The sequence below is a fragment of the Canis lupus genome, chromosome 15 (assembly GCF_048164855.1).
Source record: "Canis lupus baileyi chromosome 15, mCanLup2.hap1, whole genome shotgun sequence".
Taxonomy (NCBI): domain Eukaryota; kingdom Metazoa; phylum Chordata; class Mammalia; order Carnivora; family Canidae; genus Canis; species Canis lupus.
The window spans coordinates 62,206,857-62,230,135 of record NC_132852.1 but is presented as its reverse complement, the minus strand read 5'-3'; the positions used below and the strand labels follow the sequence as shown (position 1 = coordinate 62,230,135).

The following is a 23,279-nucleotide window of genomic DNA, read 5'->3' as shown; positions in this document are numbered from 1 at the left end:
AGTGCTCATGACATCATGTGCCCTCCTTCATGCTGGTCCCCTGTTATCCCCAACCTCCAGCGGCCCTCAGTTTGTTTCCTATCATTAAGAGTCTGTATTTCCTGCATCTGTTTTTATCATATTTGTTTTTCCTTCCCTTTAAAGTTGTTATCTGCTTTGCTTCTTTAATTCCACCTATGAATGACACCACACGGTCATTCTCTTTCCCGACTGATTTATTTCACTTAACATGATTTCTCTAGTTCTATCCACATCATTGCAAATGGCAAGATTTCCTTCTCTTTGATAGCTGAGTACCATTCCTCTCTCTATGACCATCATCTATCTCCCGTCCTCTTTATCCATCATCTGCCCGAGGGCACCAAGGCTCCTCCCACAGTGTGGCTATTGTGGACCCGGCTGCAGTGGAAATTGGGGTGCAGGTGTCCCGAGTCTCACTGCATCTGTATCTTCGGAGTGAGCTCCAGGCCTTTCACCTGCTGGTCGCAGGGCGGCTCTATTTGTAACTTCCTGAGGAGCCTCCACACTGTCCAGGGCGGCTACACTAGCCCGCAGTCCCACCCACAGTGGAAGAGGGTTGAGTGAGTTTTGCAGGACGTGGTAAAGTCTGGTCCACATTTCATTTCGTGTCCTGTGGCTACAATTCCTTATCTTTAAGTATTTCTGGGGAATCCGGGTGTTGGGCTCCATTTCAGTGAGATGTTTCCGAAGCTAACAGGCCACAGCTGGAACCTGGATGAGGCAGGTGTGGCCTGTGGAGCACCCGACTCTTCCTGCATGGCCTCCTGCAGCGCCTGAGCGTCCCGCAGGGGGCGCCCGACTCCAGGCCCCACCCAGGGGTGCGCATGTGCAGTAGGCCTCCTCTGCCTTCACTAACAGGAGCCTGCCTGTGCTGGGGAGGCCTGAGGAGGACATGGGGACGAGTCCACGGTGATGAATCCCAGCCTCCTCAGGACCCGCGGGAAGTCTCATGGGGAAATTGGGCCGCGTTCACGCTGACAGGAGCCCTGGTCTCCTCAGGACCAGCAGTGAGGTTCAGGAAGATGTGGGCCCGCATCACGCTGCCAGGAGGCCTGGGCCGCCTCAGGTCCTCGGGGAGGCTTCAGGAAATTGTGGGCCGGCATCTACGCTGACAGGAGCCCCTGAGCTGCTTCAGGACCCAGGGGGACACTCCAGGAATATGTGGCACCGCTTCCACTCTGGCAGGAGCTCCAGGCCCCCTCCGGACATAAGTTGAGGCTTCTGGAAGCTGGGTGCCGCATTCACAGTGACAGGACCCCCATCATCCTCAGCACCTGCACTTTGGCTTTGGGACGTATGGGGATGTGTCTATGCTGATAGGAGCCCTTCCTCAGGACTTGCGGTGAGTTTTCTGGGGGATGTGGGGCCATGCTCAGGCTGACAGGACCCCCCGGCCTCCTAAGGACCTGCTGTGAGGTTTCCAGAGGATGTGAGGCATAGTCCACAGTCATAGGAGACCCAGCGTCCTCAGGACCTGCTGACTATGACTCAGGAACATGTGGGGCCACGTCCGCACTCACATGATCCTGGATTACTCAGGACCCCGTGGAGGACTCTGGAGGCGCCATTGGGGGCCACGTCCATATCAGAAGGGACTACTCACAACCATAGGGTAAGTGAATGGGTAGAATAAATGGTAGGGTCAGGGGAGGGGAGGCAGTTGGTGGTTAGGCTTAGGTTAGATGTTAGGAGTTATGATTATGCTTATGGTTACGGATTAGAGGTTAGGTGAGGCATAAGTGTAAGGGTCAGTAGTTAAGAGTTAGGATGGGGGTTAGGGTTAGGGACAGGATTTAGAGTTAGGGTTAGGGTTTAGGCTCTAGGGATTAGGGCAGGAGGTTTGGAGTTGGGGTTAGGGTTATGGTTAGAGTTAGGGTTGAGCTTAGGTTTGCATTTAAGGTTAGGGGTTAGGGTGTGAGTTAGGGTTAGGGTTAAGGGTTAGGGGTTAGAGTTAAAGAAGGGCTAGGTTTAGGGTTAGGGCGAGGGTTAGGGTTAGGGTTAAGATAGGGATTAGGGCTAGGGTTAGGGTTAGTGTTTGGTTAGGGGTTAGGTTTAGGCTCAGGTCAGGGTCAGGGTACGGATTTGGAAAAGGGTAAGAGATACAGTTAGGGAGTGGGTTAGGGGTTAGTTTTACGGTACGGGTTAGGGTACAGTTTGGGGTATGAGATAGGATTAGTATTAGAGTGTTAGGGTTAGGGTACTGGTTAAGGTTAGGAATAGGATTTGAGTATATTAAGTTAAGGTTAGGGTTAGAGGGTAGGCTTAGGTTTAGATTTAATTTAGGGGTCAGGCCTAAGGGTTTAGAATAGGTTTAGGAGTTAGGGTGAGGGTTGGCAGGAAGGTTTAGTGAATGTGTTTTGGTCTTGGGGTTTGTGTTTGGTTTTTGATTAGTGATGGATCTTGTTTAAGGTTTAGGTTAACATTAGGATTAAGTGTAGGGTTAGGGTTATGTCTGTGTATGGTTAGACTTTGGGTCTTGGCATGTGCCTCACTGGGACTCCTAGTATCTTGGGCAGTTTAGTTTTATGCACTCTATTTAGGTTTTGGGTTCAAAGATAGCCTGACTCCACCAAGTCAGTGGCCTCCCCAGAGAATCAAAATCCAGGCTTCTGCTGGGGTCAGAATAGACATGGCAGGCTTCTCCTGAGCTGAGCTAAGGAGGGGATTTGTGCCTCTAAATACTCTATTTGGATTTTCAGTTGCCTTTCTGATTTTATCTCTTGTGTGCACATGTTTCATCAATCCTACCAATTATCATTTTAAAGTTTTACTTGAGGGATCCCTGGGTGGCGCAGAAGTTTGGCGCCTGCCTTTGGCCCAGGGCGCGATCCTGGAGACTCGGGATCGAATCCCACGTCGGGCTCCCGGTGCATGGAGCCTGCTTCTCCCTCTGCCTATGTCTCTGCCTCTCTCTCTCTCTCTTTCTGTGTGACTATCATAAATAAATTTAAAAAAATTTAAAAAAAAATAAAAAATAAAGTTTTACTTGAATTCCTGTTTGTAAACACAGTATGATATACTTTCAGGTTTACCACATAGTGATTCAACCCTTGGATACAACGCCTGGTACTGGTCACAGGTGCCCTCCAGTATCCCCATGCCCTGATTCCCCTTTCCCCCACCATCCTCTGGTGTTGATTAGTTTATTCTCTTTGGTTAGAGTGTGTATCTTGGTTTGCTTCTCTCATCCCCCCCTCTGCCCCTTTGCCGGTTTGTTTGGTTTTTTAAAATTCACATGTGAATGCCATTGTATGGTATTTGGTATCTGTCTTTCTCTGACTGACTGAGTTCATTTAGCATAAGTCCTTTCCACTTCTCCCACATCATTTTAAATGGCTTCATTTCATCCCTTCTGATGACCCAGTGATGTCACAGTGTGTATATTTAGCACATCGTCTCTGCCCATTCATCTGTTGATGGACATCTGGGCTGTATCCACAGATTGGCTTTTGTTGATAACACTGCTGCAAACACTGGGCTGCGTGTCCCTCTTCCAATCTACTAAACTACTTTTGTATCCTTGTGGTAAATACCTAGCTGTGCAATTTTTGAATCATAGGTTAGCTCTATTTTTAACTTCTTTTTATTTTATTTTTTTATGATAGTCACAGAGAGAGAGGCAGAGACACAGGCAGAGTGAGAAGCTGTCTCCATGCACCAAGAGTCCGAAGTACCATTCAAACCCAGCTGTCCAGGATTGCGCCATGGGCCAAAGGCAGGTGCCAATCTGCTACACCACCCAGGGATCCCCTATTTTTAAAATTTCGAGGACCCTCCACACTGTTTTCCACAGTGGTTGTACATTTTCGCATGCCCACCAGGAGTGTAAGGGGGCTCTCCTTCTCCATAGCTTCACCAACACCTGTTGTTTCTTGTGCTGTTAATTTTAGCCAATCTGATGGCTGTCAGGTGACATCTCATTGTGGTATGTATTTCCCTGATGATGGGTGATGCTGAGTGTCTCTCCGCGTGTCTGGTGGCCATCTGGAAGTCTTGTCAGAGACAAAGTCCATTCATCTCTTCTGCCCATCTGTAGTTGGATAATTTGTGTTTAGGATGCTGAGATTTATGTTTGCTTTATGTATTTTGCATACTAACTCTTTATTGGATGGGTTGTTTATAAATATCTCCTCTCATTTTGTATGTTGCCTTTTAGCTTTGGTTGTTTCCTTCACTTTGCAGAAGCTTTTACATTTGATGAAGTCCCAATAGTATTTTTGCTTTTGTTTCCCTCACGTCAGAGGCATATCTAGAAAGAAGATCCAATGGCCAATATCAAAGACGTTGCTGCCTATCTTTTCTTCTTTGTATATGGTTTCAGGTCTCACATTTAGGTCTTTCATCCATTTTGAATTTATTTTTTATATATATGGTGTAAGAAAGTGGTCCACTTTGATTCTTCTGCATGTGGCTGCCTGGTTTTCCCAACACTATTTGTTCTTTTCCTGGGGTCAGGGTTAGGGTTTGTTGAAGAGACTGTCTTTGTGCCATTGGATATTCCTTGCTGCCTTGTTGTCGATTAATGGATCACAGAGTTACAGGTTTGTATCTTGTTTCGGCTTTCCATTCTGTTCTGTTGATCTAAGCGTCTCCTGTTGGGAGATCCTTGATTGCTTATTCAATTTCTCTGCTGGTTATATGTCTGTTCAAGTTCCTTATTTCTTCCTTTTTCATTTTTGCTATGTTATATATTTCCAGAATTGATCTATTTCTTCCAGGTTCTATGTTGCTGGCATATAATTTTTCATAATGTTCTCTTATAATCGTTTCTATTTCTCTAGTGTTGGTTGTTATTTCTCTTTTCCCATTTGTGATTTTATTTGGGTCCTTTCTCACTTTTTATCTTTTTTCTTTTTTAAATATTTTATTTATGTATTCATGGGAGACACAGAAAGGCAGAGGTAAAGGCAGAGGGAAAATGAGCCTCCAGTGGGCCCTGATGTTGGACAGGATTCCCCCGGACCCCGGGATCATGATCTGAGCCAAAGCAGATGCTCAACCCCTGATGCACCCAGGTACCTTGCTGATTCAATTCCTTTGCTCATTATGGGTCTGTTCACATTTTCTATTTCTTCCTATTTCAGTTCTGCTCGTTTGCACATTTCTAGGGATTTGTCCATTTCTTCCAGGTCTTCCAGTTTGTTTGCATATAATTTCATAGTATTCCCTTATAATTGTCTAATTTTGCTGGTGTTGATTGTGATCTCTCTTCTCTCATCTGTTATTTTATTTATTTAGGTGTTTTCTCTTTTCTCATTGATAAAGCTGGCTAGAGCTTGATCCATTTTATTAATTATTTTGAAGAACCAGCTCTTAGATTCGTTATTCCATTCTACTGTTTTGTTGTTTCTGTATTGTTTATTTCTGCTGTCATCTTTATTTTTTCCCTTCTTCTGTAGGCTTTAGGCTTTGTTTGCTATTTCTTTTCCAGCTCCTTTAGGTGTAGGGTTAGGTTGTGTATTGGAGACTTCTTGTTTCTTGAGGTAGTCCTGTATTGCTATGTACTTACCTCTTAGGACTGCCTTTGCTACATCCCAGAATTTTGGAAAAACATATTTTCATTTTCATTTGTTTTAAATTTCCTGTTTAATTTCCTGGTTGATCCATTCATTCTCTAGTAGGATGTTCATAATCTCCACGTATTTTTTGTCTGTCCAATTTTTTTTTCTTACTGTCGACTTCGAGTTTCATAGCATCGTGTTCCGAAAATGTACAGCATGTTATATCAACCTTCTTGTACCTGTTGTACCTGTTGAGGTCTGATTTGTGGGCCATGATATGATCTGTTCTGGGGAATGTCCCATGTGCACTTGAAAGGAATGTGTATTCTGCTTTAGAAAGAAATGTTCAGACTATATCTGTTGAGTCCCTGTGGTCCAGTGTGTCAAGGCTATTGTTCCCCTGTTGATTTTCTGCATAGACGATCGGTCCATTGCCATAAATGGGTGTTAAAACCCCTGTCATTGTATTATTATCAGTGAGTTCCTGTATGTTTGTTGTTAATTCGTTTCTATATTTAGGTACTCCCATGTTGCAGCATAAATATTTAGTTGTTGGATCTTTTTTTTTTAATAAATTTATTTTGTATTGATGTTGAATTGACCAACATTCCGAATAACACCCAGTGCTCATCCCATCAAGTGTCCCCCTCAGTGCCCATCACCCATTCACCCACACTTCCGCCCTCCTCCCCTCCCAGCCCCCCTAGTTCGTTTCCCAGAGTTAGGAGTCTTTATGTTCTGTCTCCATTTCTGATAATTCCTACACAATTCTTCTCCATTCCCTTATATTCCCTTTCAGCATTATTTATATTCACCAAATGAATGAGAACACACACTGTCCTACTCCGATTGACTTACTTCACTCAGTATAATACCTTCCAGTTCCATCCACATTGAAGCAAATGGTGGGTATCTGTCATTTCTAATGGCTGAGTAATATTCCATTGTATACATAAACCACATCTTCTGTATCCATTTATCTTTTGATGGACAGCGAGGCTCCTTCCACAGTTTGTCTATTGTGGACATTCCTAATATAAACATCAGGGTGCAGGTGTCCGGCATTTCATTGCATGTGAATCTTTGGGGTAAATCCCCAACAGTGCAATTTCTGGGTCGTTGTGCAGGTCTATTTTTTTCTCATTGAGGGACTGCCACAGAGTTTTCCAGAGTGGCTGCACCAGTTCACATTCCCACCAACAGTGGTTTCTATATTTAGATACTCCCATGTTGGCAGCATAAATATTTAGTTGTTTGATCTTGATAGAGAGTCTTTTTAATTATGAAATAATGCCCTTCTTCATCTCTTCTTACAGTATTTGTTCTTTCTTTTTTGAAATTTAAATTACTTATTTATTCATGAGAGATACACAGAGAAGCAGAGGAAGGAACATAGCAGAGTGAGAGGCAGGCTCCCCAAAGGGAGGCTGATGTGGGACTCGATCCTGGGATCCCAGGATCACACCCTGAGCCAAAGGCAGATGCTCAACCACTGAGCCACCAGGTGTCCCCCAGAGTTTGGTTTCAAATCTCGTTTGTCTGATATAAGTATGGGTCCTCCATCTTTCTTTTGATATCTATTAGCATCATAAATGATTTTCTGTCCCCTGACTTTCAATCTGTTGGTGTCTATAGGTCTAAGGTGAGCCTCTAGTAGGCAGCGTACAGATGGATGTTGTTTTTTAATAATAATGTTATTTATGATAGTGTGTGTGTGTGTGTGTGTGTGTGTGAGAGAGAGAGAGAGAGAGAGGCTGAAAATTAGGCAGAGAGAGAAACAGGGTCCCCACCAGGAGCCCAATATGGGACTCGATCCCAGACTCCAGGATCACACCCTGAGTCAAAGGCAGAGGGTCAAACCCTGAGCCACCCAGGCATCCCAGATCCTGCTTTTTAAGCCACTCTGATACCCTATATCTTTTGATTGAAGCATTTAGTCTATCAGCATTCAGAGTGATTATTCAAAGATATGAACTTTGTGCATTTGTGTTACCGGAAGAGTTGGTGTTTCTGGTGACGTTCTCTGGGCCTTTCTCGTCTTTGTTGCTTTTTGTCTCTTTTTCCCCCACTAGAAGAGTCCGTCTTAAAATTCCTTACTGGACTGGTTAAGTGGTCCTGAACTCCTTTATATGTTGCCTGTCTGGGAAAATCTTTATCTCTCTTTCCCTCCTGAATGACACCCTTGCTGAAGAAAGAATTCATACAAATTAGACTCCAATAAAAAGAAATTTAAAAACAAAAAAAAAATTCTTGCTAATATGATTGAGGAAAATGGCATTTAGGAGGAAAACCAGAAGCAGAAAGAGAGGAGGACAGATTTCACCCTCCGTAGCCTTCATAGGGACCTGATGTCCTTTCCTAGGAGTGCCCCCCATCCGGAGGATGCTTCCTGCCCCTCTGCCCTCCTTGTTGGAACACAAGCAGGCACATCTACGTGCCTCCAGCACCTCTGCAGTCATGGCTTATAGCGTTTTCCATGTATCCTATTGGGGACCACGGCTTAGTGTATGTAACCATCTGGCTGCTGTTTGACAACATTGGGGGGATTCTGACTTTTGTTGGTTTTGAGGTGCATGTGTGTCTATCACATGCAGCTATCCCATGCAGCTATCGGATCCTCTGTCTGGGTCACCCAAAACCCCAAAATGGAAAAAAAAAAAAACCAAAATGTTTGTCAGAATATCATTTCTGATGCTGGCGCTTGGCGGCTAGATGAGCTCTCCTGGTTACGCCAGGGCTAACTCGTGCAGGAACTTTCAGCTGGAGGGTCAGCTGAGCTGGAAGTTCCGGCTCGGCCACATTCCCATGTCCGGCAGTGGGTCAGGCCTTCCCTGAAAGGCACGTGGGGACGTCAGCTGTGTTTGCCTGGCGGTGGCCCTGCAGGGGCTGGTTGGGGCCTAGGTGGTGCCCCCTCCTCCTCTCTGGGGGTCTCTCTACGCCCCGTTCACAGAGTTCTGGGAGACACAAAAATGGGCTGGCTGCGCATTTTTGCACCACATCACTTTATTGACTTTCTACAGCAAACGGGCTCAGAGCCGTGGGTGCGTGCCTTCCCCTGGAGAAGGAGACCTTTCTGTCCTTTAAGTGGGAGCAAGAATCACACGGGGTGGGTGGGCTGGTGCTGGAGTCCCCCACCTGGGAGCATGTGTGGACTCTGGGTGGGGGCATGTGTCCTGAGGTTTCAGCCTGAGTGACGGTTCTGAGGACAGCAGAGCTGACCTGGACCTGTAGCTCATGGGCTCCTGCTCTGGGTCTCCGCAGGGCAGCTGGACCCCGGCCTCGGGCCCTCTAGGGTCCCAGCACCTGGAGGAGCCTGCCTTATGGTGTGGGTGCGGGTGTGGCCCACCGGCTTACCCCTCCACTCCCCACACTGGTGTGTCCTGGGATCCCCAGGGCTGCCCTAGATAAGCGACCTGTATCTGTGTGACATGTCCAGGGCCCAGTAGGCCACATCCAGCTTTGAGAGGGCTCACTGAGCCCGGCGCCAGAATCCAGGGTTGTCGAGGGCCATGGGGGCCTGATTCCATTAGTCTTTGAGTTGGGACTGGTGTGGGCTCAAATCAACCCAGCGCCCACAGAGCCTGGGCCCAAGTCAGCCCAGGTCCCTCTGGGTTAGGGCCTGGTGTCCTGTGCAGGGTGTCCCACCATCCAGGAGGGACAGAGGGTGGAGGCAGGCACAGTGTGTCCTCTGCACCACTCTCCTGCACACACACTGTCCAGGGCTCGCTGCCTTCCCTCCTCCCTGCCACCCCTGGTACTCAATGAGACACCCAGGCTTCTGATGGGAGCAGGGTATCCAGAGAACCCCGGGGAGTCTGAGCATGTCCCACAGGGTGCAGCTGCACTGGGTCCTTGCTCAGGGCCGATGGTGTGGAGGCATGGGTATGATGGTGGTGGGGTGTGGGGGATGGTGTAGGGGGGATGGTGTTTGAGTATAGTGCGGGTGGGGATTGTGTGAGGCTGTGTGTGTGTGAGGGGGATGGTGTAGGGTCTATGCCATGGGGGATGATGATGTTAGGGGATGGTGTGGGTCTGGGGAATGGGAGGATGGTGTGGGGGGCCGGCGGACACAGGGCATCCTCTTTCTCTAAGATGCACACTGAGACGTCCACAGATAAAGGCGACCCCAGTCTGGGGTATGCTGTGACACCTGCCCCTGGGGCCCCGTGTGGTGAGTACAGGGCCCTGGCTGGACCAGGGGCATTATCTGGGGGTCATCATACAATGTATGTTTACAAATTTCAAATTGTCTCAAATTTAATGCATAGAATTTAGAAATATATGAAGTCCTGAGGGTGGGTATCACCCTGACCCGTCCGACCCTCATCAGATCAATGTGTGTCTTCCTCCAGTCACGGCCATGCACCCTGCCCCCAGGTCCCCTTACTGGCCCGACGGCCCCCACCCCAGCCCCCTGCTTTTCAGGGGGCTGTCCCTCACCCTTTTGGGGTTCAGCTAACATGGCAATCCCTGGAGGCCCAGTCCTAGTGACCTCCTCATCCCTGAGACCCCGAGGGTGGGGGCACAGTGTTCATCCCCAACAACCTACCATGCAGCCGTGTGTTGTTGGCTGCTGTTCTTCTCCTAGGCTCTGAAGCCCCATGTTCCCTACCCAGAAGCCCCCGGTCCTCCTGGGTCCCAATCCCCCTGGCCCCTCAGCTTCACCCTAACCCATAGTAGTCCCAAAACATGACGTGACTGCTGAATATCCTGTTGACGTCCAGGTCCCCCAGCGTGATGTCCCTAGAGGAGACCAGGGCCTCCTCCTTCATTTTCTGTGGGAAAACCGGGGAGGAGGAGCTGGCGTCAGGGACACAGACCCTAACCTGTCTGTCCTGGGCAGGGAGCCCTGGGGCCACCATGGAGTGGGTACTGCCAAAACCTCCTTCCTTCCTCTGGGAGGCCAGGGACGGTGAGAGTGCCCACCGTGCCCATGGGATATGTGTGACGGCCTGTGCCAAGCTGTTGTAGGGAGGGAGGTGACTGAGTGTCACCCTGGGTGGGAGGGGATAGCGGTTCAACCAAGGTGGGAGGGGACATGGGGGTGTTGTGACCAAGATTGCGAATCCAAGAAACCACTAAGGAGCTGACACCAATGCAAACACACAAGGGTTGATTTCCAAACTCGAGCTTGTGTCCAAGTACACCCAACACTGCGGAGCAGGGACTTGGACCCCGAGGTGGGTTTTAGCTTAGTTTTAAGGGCTTGTCTCGGGGTCCTCCAGAAGGGCTGGAGCAATTCCTCAAGTTCTGTTTACATTTTGTTATGGGGCCTTCAAGGGTATTGAACTCTGCTCTCATTCTAATAGGCGCTTCCAGCGCTTGGCATGGGCTCAGTTTCATTCTATTGTGGGGCTTTCTAGGACATTAAGCTGTAAACTTTTGTTTGTTTGTTTGTTTTTTTCCTGTAACTGAAGTAATGTAAATTTCAGCTCTTCTTCACAGGGACCTGGGATGGCTGGTCTTGTTCGAACACTGAACTTAAAGTAGAAAGGCCTTCATTTTCTCGGCCTCCTTGCATCCAGTCCCATCCTAGCTAGCTCTTTCCCCTTCCCTGGAGCTCCTAAGAGAGCAATTGCAAATGACCTCAGCTTGGCAGCCTGTGTTGGGAGACAGGCCCAAGGATTTGGGATCAGGAAGACCTGGGGCATGGGCGTCCCAGCTGTGCAGTGGGATTCGATGCTGCAGACTCTTATTCCCTAAGGCTATCTTGACAACTGACTTTGTACATAGAAAAGCTGTCCTTTATCTTTAAAAGATGAGGAGCGAGTCAAAGTTATTTTTCTCTGCCCATCTAATTGCTCAGATTCCAATCTGAGACGTATTTCCTGTTACTAAGAATAATTTACTATCCGTAGTACTATGGTTAAAATATTCTGACACAAGTAATTCAGAGGGATGAGGGTTTCTCATCTCTTTATTCACAGCTCAGTCACTCATCAAGAAATGAGTCAATTTTCAAAATAAATCTTATTTATTAGGAAAAAAACAAAGATTTATAGGGAATTGAGGGAATTTATAGGGAAATTGAGAAGATAGTACAGAGCATTCGCATGCATTGGCACTCAATTTCTCCAATTATTGATATCTTATATTAGTACGGTACAAATATGAGCTAATGAATCAATATTAAAATATTCGCATTAACCAAAGACCATACTTTATTCAGATTTCCTTAGCTTTTGCTAAGTTACCATCCCTCATATCACATTCCATTTGTCCTCCTGTTTTCTTAGGCTCCTCTGGATTGTAACAGTCTTTCAGCCTTTCCTTGTTGTTGTTGAACTGGAACACTTTGAGAAGTAGAGTATTTTGTAAAATTTCCCTCAGTTGGGACATGTCTGTTGTTTATCTCATGACTGAACTGTTTTTGTGGATTATATACAGAGATATACTGCCATTTTCATTATATCATATAAAGGATAGATACTATCAACATGATTTATCAGTCTTGGTATCGATCTGATCATCTTGCTGAGGTAGTGTTTGTCAGCTTTCTCCGTAGTAAAGTGATTCTTTTATTATTATTATTATTATTATTATTATTATTATTATTATCATTATTATTTTAGGTTTTTCATAATATATTTTGCAGAAGGAAGTTACTATGTGTTTTCCACACATAAGAGTGGGAAGCTATGCTCATGAACTTGAGTGTGGTATGTCTCCACGAATTGTTTGAAATTCTTCTACATGGGTGATTTCTCTTCCTTCTGAGTTTGTTTGTTTCTTTTTCAAAGATGTTATTTATTTATATGAGAGAGAGAGAGAGAGGAGAAAAAGCATGAGCAAGAGGGGCAGAGGGAGACGGAGAAGCAGGTTCCCTGCTAAACAGGGAGCCTGCCTTGGGACCTGGATCATGATCTGAGCCTAATGCAGAAGCTTAACTGACTGAGCCACCCAGGTGCCACTCCTTTCTTTCTTTCTTTTTCTTTCTTTCTTTCTTTCTTTCTTTCTTTCTTTCTTTCTTTCTTTCTTTCTTTCTTTCTTCTTTCTTTCTTTCTTTCTTTCTTTCATCTTTCTTTCTTTCTTTCATTCTTTCTATTTCTTTCTTCTTTATTTATTTCTTTCTTTTATTTTAATAATAATTTTATTTTTATTGGTGTTCAATTTGCCAGCATACAGAATAACACCCAGTGCTCATCCCGTCAAGTGCCCCCCTCAGTGCCCATCACACATTCACCCCCACCACCCGCCCTCCTCCCCTTCCATCACCCCTAATTCATTTCCCTGAGTTAGGAGTCTTTTTTTTAAATTTTATTTATGATAGTCACACACACAGAGAGAGAGAAAGAGAGGCAGAGACATAGGCAGAGGGAGAAGCAGGCTCCATGCATCGGCAACCCGATGTGGGATTCGATCCCGGGTCTCCAGGATCGCACCCTGGGCCAAAGGCAGGCACTAAACCGCTGCACCACCCAGGGATCCCCTGAGTTAGTAGTCTTTATGTTCTGTCTCCCTTTCTGATATTCCCACACATTTCTTCTCCGTTCCCTTATATTCCCTTTCACTATTATCTATATTCCCCAAATGAATGAGAACATACAATGTTTGTCCTTCTCTGATTGACTTACTTCACTCAGCATAATACCTTCCAGTTCCATTCACGTTGAAGCAAATGGTGGGTATTTGTCATTTTTAATGGCTGAGCAAGGCCCATCTGTTCTCTCTCTTCATCTTCTGAGTCTCCTAAGATATGAATGTTATTTTTTAATAAGTGGCTGACTTCCCTACGTCTGTCTCTGTGGTCCATAACCTTTCTTGTTTTTATGGCTTCCACGTGGGACTGCATCTCAGTTATAGCATTTTTAACGTTGGCCTGACTAGATTTTAGTTGTTTTACTTCTACAGTAAGGGATTCTCTAGTTTTCTTCTGTGCTCTTTATCCAGCCCAGCTGCTATCTTTATAATCATTGTTTTAAAATGTAGTTAGACATCATATATGTGTATTGATGGACTTCCTGGCTGTGAGTACTATCTCATGTTATTTTATGGAGGTGAATTTCTCCATTTCATTACCTTTTCCAGAAAAGAGAGAGGGAAGAAAAAGAAAAACCAAGGAAAACAATAACAACTGCTCTCCAAAAAAAAACACCAGATTATTTTGGCCTGCATTTCAAAAGATTCTAAACCCCAAATATGAAACACAATTAAAGTACCATGAATGTAAAATTAAGAAATATATAAGGTAAAAAAAAGAAAGAAAGAAATATATAAGGTACATACATAAAATTAAAATAAGTCAATTAACAAAAAAATCAAGGAAAATAAATGACAATAAAGCACAAAGTACAAAGGAAGCTATATCCTACTTTCCAGGCAGAGCTGAATCTATGCATCCTCTGTGGTCCGACAAATTGGTGGCAGTGAGTGGTCTGTGCAGGGTCTGGGGATGGGCTCTGGCGCTGATTATCAGGTGCACATCTGTGTGGTAGATGCACCTGCGGGGTCAGAGGTGGGGTGGGCATCAGCACCTCTGGCCTCCAGTGAGCGGCACAGTGCTGCTCCTTGAGACCCCCCCTGATTGGCCGGATGCGGGTGGGGTCTCTGGGTCCTCTGGCTCTGGGGCTGAGCATCCTGCCCCCCAGTCTGCATGGGCCTCCACAGAAGAGCTCCCAAGCCCCTGGGTCTCCGCCGATTCTCTCAGAACCCTGCATTTACTCTACCTGCGTCTGAGCTTCTTTTGGCTTTGTTTTTTTTTATCTCAGAGTGTTGTGCCCAAGATTGTGAATCCGAGAAACCACCGAGAAGCCGACACTGATGCAAACACATGAGGGTTTATTTACAAGCTAGAGCTTGTGTGCAAGTATACCGGACAGAGTGGAGCAGGGACTTGGACCCCGAGGTGGGTTTTAGCTTAGTATTAAGGGCTGGCTAAAGGGACCTCCAGAAGGGGTGGAGCAATTCCTCAAGTTCTGTTTACATTTTGATATGGGACATTCAAGGGCATTGAGCTCTGTTCTCATCCTAATAGAGGCTTCCTGTCCTTGGCCTTGACTCAGTTTTGTTTCTATTGTGGGGCTTTCTAGGACATTAAGCTGTAAACTTTTGCTTTTTCCGGTAACTGAAGTAATGTTAATTTCAGCTGTTCTTCACAGGGACCTGGGATGGCTGGACTTGTGCTAACACTGAATTTAAATTGGAATGGCCTTAATTTTCTAGGCCTCCATGCTTCCAGTAACATCCTATCTAGCTCCTTCCCCCTTCCCCAGAGCTCCTAAGAGAGCAATTGCAAATGACCTCAGCTTGGCAGCCTGTGTTGGGGGACAGGCCCAGGGATTTCGAATCAGGAAGACCTGGGGCACGGGCTTCCCAGATGTGCAGGGGGATTCGATGCTGCAGACTCTTATTCCCTAAGGCTATCTTGACAATAGACTTTGTACATAAAAAAGCTCTCCTTTGTCTTTAAAAGATGAAGAGCGAGTCAAAGCATTTTTTCTCTGCCCATCTGGTTGCTCAGATTCCAATCTGAGACATATTTCCTGTTAATAAGGATAATTTACTATCCGTGGTACTATGGTCAAAATATTCTGACACAAGTAATTCAGAGGGATGAGGGTTTCTCATCTCTTTCTTCACAGCTCAGTCACTCATCAGGAAATGCATCTTTATCGATTTGGAAAGAACTGAGAGACATTATTACCAATGGTCCTATTATTTATGTGAAGGATCCTTCCCTGAGATTCTTCCCCTGTTTCAACTGACACTGAAACACTTTGAACTCTTTGGAAGTCAAATGTCAAGGAAATAAATGTTATGCATTGCTAATTTTAAATGCACTTGCAATATGGTGTCTATTATACTAGAAGTATTTTTATCTGATTTTTGCTATTTATTATCCTTTCCTGCTTTTCAGGTTGAGGAGGCATTATACGTGTTCTTAAGTGTTTTTCTTTCCTTTGATCTAAAATTCTTAATTGTTTCCATCAAAGGAACTCTTTAAGAATAAGGAAAAAGTTAATTCAACGATTCTTAAAATGTCTTCACACTTGGAGCCTGGTTCATTTAAGTCAATTTTCAAAATAAATCTTATTTATTAGGAAAAAAACAAAGATTTATAGGGAAACTGAGAAGATAGTACAGAGCATTCGCATGCACTTGCACTCAATTTCTCCAATTATTGATATCTTATATTAGTACGGTACAAATATGAGCTAATGAATCAATATTAAAAAATTAGCATTAAACAAAGACAAAAAAAAAACAAAGACCATAGTTTATTCAGATTTCCTTAGTTTTTGCTAAGTTACCAATCCTCAAATCACATTCCATTTGTCCTCTTTCCTTAGGCTCATCTGGATTGTGACAGTCTTTCAGCCTTTTCTTGTTGTTGAACTGGAACACTTTGACAAGTAGAGTATTTTGTAAAATTTCCCTCAGTTGGGACATGTCTGTTGTTTATCTCATGACTGAACTGTTTTTGTGGATTATATACAGAGATATACTGCCATTTTCATTATATCATATAAAGGATAGATACTATCAACATGATTTATCAGTCTTGGTATCGATCTGATCATCTTGCTGAAGTAGTGTTTGTCAGCTTTCTCAGTAGTAAACTGATCTTTATTATTATTATTAATTATTATTATTATATTATCATTATTATTTTAAGGTTTTCATATTATATTTTGTAGATGGAAGTTACTATGTGTATTCCACACTTAAGAGTGGGAAGCTATGCTCATAAACTTGAGGGTGGAATGTCTTCACAAATTGTTTGAAATTATTCTACATGGGCAATTTCTCTTCCTTGTGGATTTGTTTGTTTGTTTCTTTTTCAAAGATGTTATTTATTTGAGAGAGAGAGTAGAGATAAAGCATGAGTGAGAGGGGAAGAGGGAGAGGGAGAAGCAGGTTCTCTGTTGAACAGGGAGCCTGCCTTGGGACCTGGATCATGATCTGAGCCTAAGGCAGAAGCTTAACTGACAGAGCCACACAGGTGCCACTCTTCCTTCCTTCCTTCCTTCCTTCCTTCCTTCCTTCCTTCCTTCCTTCCTTCCTTCCTTCCTTCTTTCTTTCTTTCTTTCTTTTTCTTTCTTTCTTTTCTTTCTTTTCAATACAGCAACATCTGAGGAATTCTTCCCTCAGATGGGAGCTACATACTAACTTCCAAACCTGAGAACCTACCTGAAAGCTCACTCTCGGGAACTTCCCTCTCGGAGTTGTGTCTCCAGGTGCAGTAAACCGGTATTCATGGAACATCCTGAATTACAATGCTGCCACGTTCTCATGCCCATCAGAACGCAGTTAGTAGAAAGCTGGCCTCCAGGCATGCCTCCTTTGAAAGCTGAGCTCAGGGCAGGAGCCTCCCACATCCTGCCTGCCCGTAGTCGTAGCTGCTAACATCCTTATATTAGGTGTTCGGAGAGGTTGGAGAAATGCAGTGGAAGTGTCAGGACTGTACTCATATGTATCTGAGTTCAATAGAGCGATTTCCAATATCCATGTTCAATTAGAGTGTAGCTCCTGTATACCTCGTCTCGATTAGTGTCTAGCAGACATTGGCCTGCAAAGCAAACACACTTCTGCGAGTTCAACTTATGGCCTGTACCTCCCCCATCTTGACTGCCTGTATGTTCCACGTCCACAGCATTTCGTTGTATCCGGGACAGTAGCGGAGTGAAAACCACGTGTCTCCCTTGTCAATTTTGTGCGTAGAAGACAGCTGCCATCAAGGCATGCACGCTCCTTTGGATTGAGCTTATGGCTTGTATTTCCACATGCTGACGGCCTGTATGCTTCACTTCCAAAGGATTTCGTCCAATACGGGACGCAAGTTTTGCGAGAGGCAAGTGTCTCTTAGTTCCATCCAGCGACTTCTGAGGAATTCCTCCCTCAGAGGGGTGCTACATACTAACTTCCAAACCTGAGTACCTAGCTGAAAGCTCTCTCTCTGCGGAATTTCCTTCTGCGAGATGAGCTTACACGCAGTCCTTCCCAGTTCCACACTGCCTGCAGATGCAGTTATGAACATCCTCACTAGACTGGTTTTCAGAAGCTCATGGGACACAAGGGCCAGCTGTAGGCTTCAAGGTTGTGTCTCCAGGTGCAGTAAAGCGGTATTCATTGTAAGCGTACCTCCTTACAATGCTGTCACGTTCTCATGGCCATCAGAACGAGCTAGTAGAAAGCTGGCTTCTAGGCATGCTTACTTTTGAGAGCTAAGCTCAGGTCAGGACCCTCCCTCATCCTTCAGCCTATAGAGGTAACTGCTAATATGCTTATGTTAGGTGCTGGGAGAGGGCGGCGAAATGCTTGTGGAAGTGTCAGGCCTGTACTCACGATTATCTGAGTTGAATACAGCGATTTCACACGGGCTTCTTCAAAGAGTGTAGCCAGTTTCTAACTCCCATGTACAACTGGGTAGCAGACATCTGCCTCCCAGGCGTACACACTTTTGAGAGTTGAGCTTATGGCCTGTATTTCTCACATCCTGCCTGCAGGTACACTTCGCTGCAAACAGGCCTAGGCTCGAGGCGTGACGGAATTGTTGTGAGAGGTAAGTGGAAAGTCCTGGCACACAAGACTAGTGCCTCCCAGCTCAATCCAGCGATTCCCAGTAATTCCTGTCTTAGACAGGTGCTACATACTAAGTTCCATACGACAGAAGCTAGCTGAACCCCGAGTCCAAAAGCATCTCTCTTCCAAGAGTTGAGTTCACACCCAGTCCCTCACAGTTCCACACTGCCTGCAGAATGAGTTTTGAACATCTTCACCTGAGACGTTTGTCAGAAGCTTATGAGACGCAAGTGGAATAATGCTGGCCTGGAAGGTATCTCCAGGTGCAGGAGAGTGGTATTCTTCGAACCTCCTGTGTTAGAAGACTGCTATGGTCTCACGGCCATTAGAACGAAGCTAGTGGAAAACTGGCTTCTACCCTTGCTCACTTGTGAGATCTGAGCTCAGGGCAGGACCCTCCCGAATCCTGGCTGCCCATAGTCATAGCTGCTAACATCCTTAAGTGAGGTGCTGGGAGATTTGGAGAAATGCCAGTGGAAGTGTAAGGACTCTACTCACGTGTATCTGAGTTCAATACAGGGATTGCCAATGTCCTTGTTCAATTAGAGTGTAGCTCGGGTATACCTCGCCTCGATAAGTGTCTAGCAGACATCGGCCTGCAAAGCGTACACACTTCTGAGAGTTGAGCTTATGGCCTGTACCTCCCCGATCCTGACTGCATGGACGTTCCACTTCCACAGCATTTGGTGTATGCAGGAGAGGAGCGGAGTGAGAACCAAGTGTCTGCCTTGTCAATTTCGTGCCTAGCAGACAGCTGCCTCCCAGGCATGCACACTCCTTTGGATTGAGCTTAGGACTTGAACTTCCCACAGGTTGACCGCCTGTACGCTATGCTTCTAAAGGATTTCGTTCGATACGGGATGCAAGTTTTGTGAGAGGCAAGTGTCTCTTAGCTCCATCCAGTGAATTCTGAGGAATTCCTCCCTCAGATGGGATCTCCATACTAACTTTGAAACCTGAGTACCTGGCTGAAAGCTCTCTCTCTGGGGAACTTCCCTTTCAGAGATGAGCTGACACGCGGTCCTTCCCAGTTCCACACTGCCTGCAGATGCAGTTACGAAAATCCCCACTAAACATGTTTGTCCGAAGCTCATGGGATGCAAGGGCCAGCTGCAGGCTTCAATGGTTGTGTCTCCAGGTGCAGTAGAGCAGTATTCATGGAACGTCCTGCCTTACAATGCTGCTACGTTCTCACGGCCATCCGAACGAGCTAGTAAAAAGCTGGCTTCTAGACATGCTTCCTTCTGAGAGCTGAGCTCATGGAAGGACCCTCCCACATCCTGCCTGCCCATACACGTACCTGCTAATATGCTTATGTTAGGTGCTGGGAGAGGTCGGTGAAATGCATGTGGAAGTTTCAGACCTGTACTCCCGATTATCTGAATTGAATACAGCGATTTCAAACGGCCTTCTTCAAAGAGTGTAGCTAGTTTCTAACTCCCATGAATGAGTGGGTAGCAGACATCTGCTTCCCAGGCGTACACACTTTTGAGAGTTGAGCTTATGGCCTGTATTTCCCACATCCTGCCTGCAGGTACACTTCACTGCTAAAAGGCCTAGGCTCGATGCATGACTGAAGTGTTGTGAGAGGTAAGTGGAAAGTCCTGGCACACAAGACTAGTGCCTCCAAGCTCAATCCAGCGACTTCCTAGTAATTCCTGTCTTAGACAGGTGCTACATACTAATTTCCATACTTGAGAAGCTAGCTGAACCCCGAGTCCAAAAGAGTCTCTCTTCTGAGAGTTGAGCTCACACCCAGTCCCTCACAGTTCCCACTGCCTGCAGAATGAGTTTTGATCATCTTCACCAGAGCCGTTTGTCAGAAGCTTGTGAGATGCAAGTGGAATAATGCAGGCTTGGAAGGTGTCTCCAGGTGCAGGAGAGTGGTAATCTTGGAACCTCCTGAATTAGAATACTGCTACATTCTCACTGCCATAAGAACGCAGCTAGTTGAAAGCTGACTTCTAGACATGCTTCTTTGTACGAGCTGAGGTCAGGGCAGGACCGTCCTGCATCCTGACTTCCTGTAGACATAAGTCCTAGCATCTTTATGTTAGGTGCTGGAAGAGGTTGTGTGAAAAGCATGTGGAAGTGACAGGCCTGACTCACATATATCTGAGTTAAATGCAGCGATTTCCAACGTCCTTATTTAATTAGAGTGTACCTCGGTTCTACCTCCCATCAATAAGTGTCTAGCAGACATCTGCCTGTAAAGCATACACACTTCTGAGAGTTGAAATTATGCCCTGTACCTCCCACATGCTGACTGCAGGTACACTTCGCTCCTATCAGGCCTAGGCTTGAATCGTGACAGAAGGGTTGTGAGAGGTTAGTGCAAGGTGCCGGCCCACGCGCCTAGTGTTTCCAAGCCCAATCCAGAGATATGTGAGGAGCTGCACTCTACGATTGGTGCTACATAGTAAGTCCCATACATGAGAAGCTAGTGGAACGCAGTGTCCAAAGGGTACTTTCTTCTGAGACTTGAGCTCATCTCCAGTCCCTCACAGTTCCACATGGCCTTCAGATGAAATTTCAAACATCTTCACTAGACGTGTTGGTCAGAAGCTCATAGGACAAAAGGAGGTAGCTGCAGGCTTCAATGTTTGTGTCTCTAGGTGCAGTAGAGTGGTATACATGGAACCTCTTGACTTACAATGTAGCTACATTCTCACGGCCATATGAACGCAGCTAGTGGAAAGGTGCATTTGAGGCATGCTGCTGAGGATCAGAGTCACCCATTCCAGGTAATGCCCAGGTGGGGCCAGAGTCATCTGGTACAGAAGAGGCCAAAGTGTGGACAAGAGTTACCGGGTCCAGGTGAGGCCAACCTGCAGGCCATGCAGAGGAACCATGTCCCGATGATGCCCAGATATGGACCAGAGTTACCAGGTCCAGGTGAGGCCAGCCTGTAGGCCATGCAGTGGAACCATGTCCCGATGATGCCCAGGTAGGGACCAGAGTCACCAGGTCCAGATGAGGCCCAGATGGGGAGCATATTCACTAGGTCCAGGTGAGGCCCAGTTGAGTACCAGAGTCACCAGGTCTGGTTGAGGCCTAGAGGGGTACCAGAATCACCTGGTCCAGGTGACATCCAGATGGGGACCAGAGTCACCAGGTCAGGGTGAGGCCCAGAGAGTTTCCAGAGTCATCATGTCCAGGTGAGGCTCAGGTGTGGAACAGAGTAACCACGTCATAATGGTCCACAGGTGAGGACCAGAGTCACCAGATCTGGGTGAGACCCAGTTAGGATCAGAGTCACCAGTTCCAGGTGAGGCCAAGAAGGAGTCCACAGCAATCAGGTCCAGGTGGGGAACAAAGTCACCAGGACTGGGTGAGGCCCAGATGGGGACCAGATTCACCAGGTCCAGGTGAGGCCCACGTGGGGACCTGTGTCACCAGGTATGGGTGAGGCCCAGGTGGCAACCCCACTCACCAGGTCCAGGTGAGGCCAACCTGCAGGCCAGAGTCACCAGATCCAGGTGAGGCCCTGGTGGGGACTGGAGTGACCAGGTAAATGTGTCTACAAGAACACCACAGTCACCAGGTCCAGGTGTGGGTCATGTGGGAACGAGAGTCACCAGGTCCTGGTGAGACCCAGGTGGGGACCACAGTCACTAGGTCCAGATTGAGGCCTAGGTGGGGGGCCCAAGTCATCAGGGCCAGTTGAGGCCAAAGTGTGGAGCAAAGTTATCAGGTCTAGGTGAGTCCCAGGTGGGAACCAGTCACCTCGTCCAGGTGAGGCCCACAAGTGCAGCGCCTCCAAGCTCAGTCCCTCGATTTCCTAGTAGTTCCTGTCTTAGACTGGTGCTACATACTAAGTTCCATAGTAGCTAATAGAACCCTGCATCCACCGACAACTTACATCCGAGAGTTGGGCTCACACGCAGTCCCTCACAGTTCCACACTGCCTGCAGAATGTCTTTCCAACGTCTTCACCAGAGACCCTTGTCAGAAGCTTGTGAGACGCAAGTGGAATAATGCAGGCCTGGAAGGTGTCTCCAGGTGGAGTAGAGTGGTATTCTTGGAACCTCCTGAGTTAGAATACTGCTGCGTTCTCAGGGCCAGAAGAATGCAGCTAGTTGAAAGCTGGTTTCTAGACATGCTTCCTTGTGAGAGTTGAGGTGAGGGCAGGACCCTCCCGCAACCTGACTGCCTGTAGACATAGGTCCTAACATCCTTATGTTAGGTGCTGGAAGAGGTTGTGAAAAGCATGTAGACGTTTCGGGCTTGTAGTCACTTGTAACTGAGTTCAATACAGCGATTTCCAACAGCCTTGTTCAATTAAAGTGTAGCTAGGTTCTAACTCCCATAAAAGAGTGGCTAGCAGAGCCTGCAAGGCATACACGCTTCTCAGAGTTGAGCTTATGGCCTGTACCTCCCACAATCTGACGGCCTGTACGGATCGCTTCCACAGCATTCCCTTCTATGCGGGACAGTAGCGGAGTGAGAACCAAGTGTCTGCATTGTCAATTCACGACTACCGGACACCTGCCTCCAAGTGATGCACACTCCTTTGGATGAGCTTATGCCTTGTTCCTCCCACATGCTGACCGCCTGTACCTTTCACTTCGAAAGGACGTCGTTCGATACGGGACACAATTTTTGTGAGAGGCAAGTGTCTCCTAGCCCAATCCAACTTCTGAGTAATTCCTCCCTCAGAAGGGAGCTACATACTAACTTCCAAACCTGAGTACCTAGTTGAAAGCTGTCTCTCTGGGGAACTTCCTTCTGCAAGATGAGCTGACACGCGGTCCTTCCCAGTTCCACACTGCCTGCAGATGGAGTTACGAACATCCTCACTAGACATGTTTGTGAGACGCTCATGGGACGCAAGGGGCAAGCTGCAGGCTTCAAGGTTGTGTCTCCAGGTGCAGTAGAGCTTTATTCATGGAACGACCTGACTTCCAACGCTGTAAAGTTTGAGTTAGGTTACGGGTTAGGGTTAGGGTTAGGGTCCTGTTTAAGCTTAGGGTTAGGGTTAGGGTTAGGGTTCAAGTTAGGGTTAGGGGTAGGGTCCTGTTTAAGCTTAGGGTTAGGGTTAGGGTTAGGGTTCAAGTTAGGGTTAGGGGTAGGCTACGGGTTAGGATTAGGGTTAGTGTTAGGGTTAGGTTACGGGTTAGGGTATGGGTTAGTGTTAGTGTTAGGGTAGGGTACGGGTTAGGGTTCGGTTTAGGTTGATGGTTAGGGTTAGGGTTAGGGTATGGGTTAGGGTTAAAGTTAGGGTACTGTTTAGGG

At 46.5% G+C, this 23,279-nt stretch overlaps 1 long non-coding RNA gene across 2 annotated transcripts; it reads left to right on the top strand.

Moving 5' to 3' along the window:
* Positions 1-886: 886 nt before the first annotated feature.
* Positions 887-17,309, top strand: LOC140605351 (uncharacterized). Of its 2 annotated transcripts, none has more exons than XR_012008082.1 (4): positions 887-1,363; positions 14,231-14,367; positions 15,812-15,874; positions 17,116-17,309. It is a non-coding gene; the product is annotated as an uncharacterized lncRNA (long non-coding RNA). The 2 variants fall into 2 exon arrangements; XR_012008081.1 differs by lacking the exon at positions 887-1,363 and adding an exon at positions 1,379-1,633.
* The last annotated feature ends 5,970 nt before the right edge of the window (positions 17,310-23,279 follow it).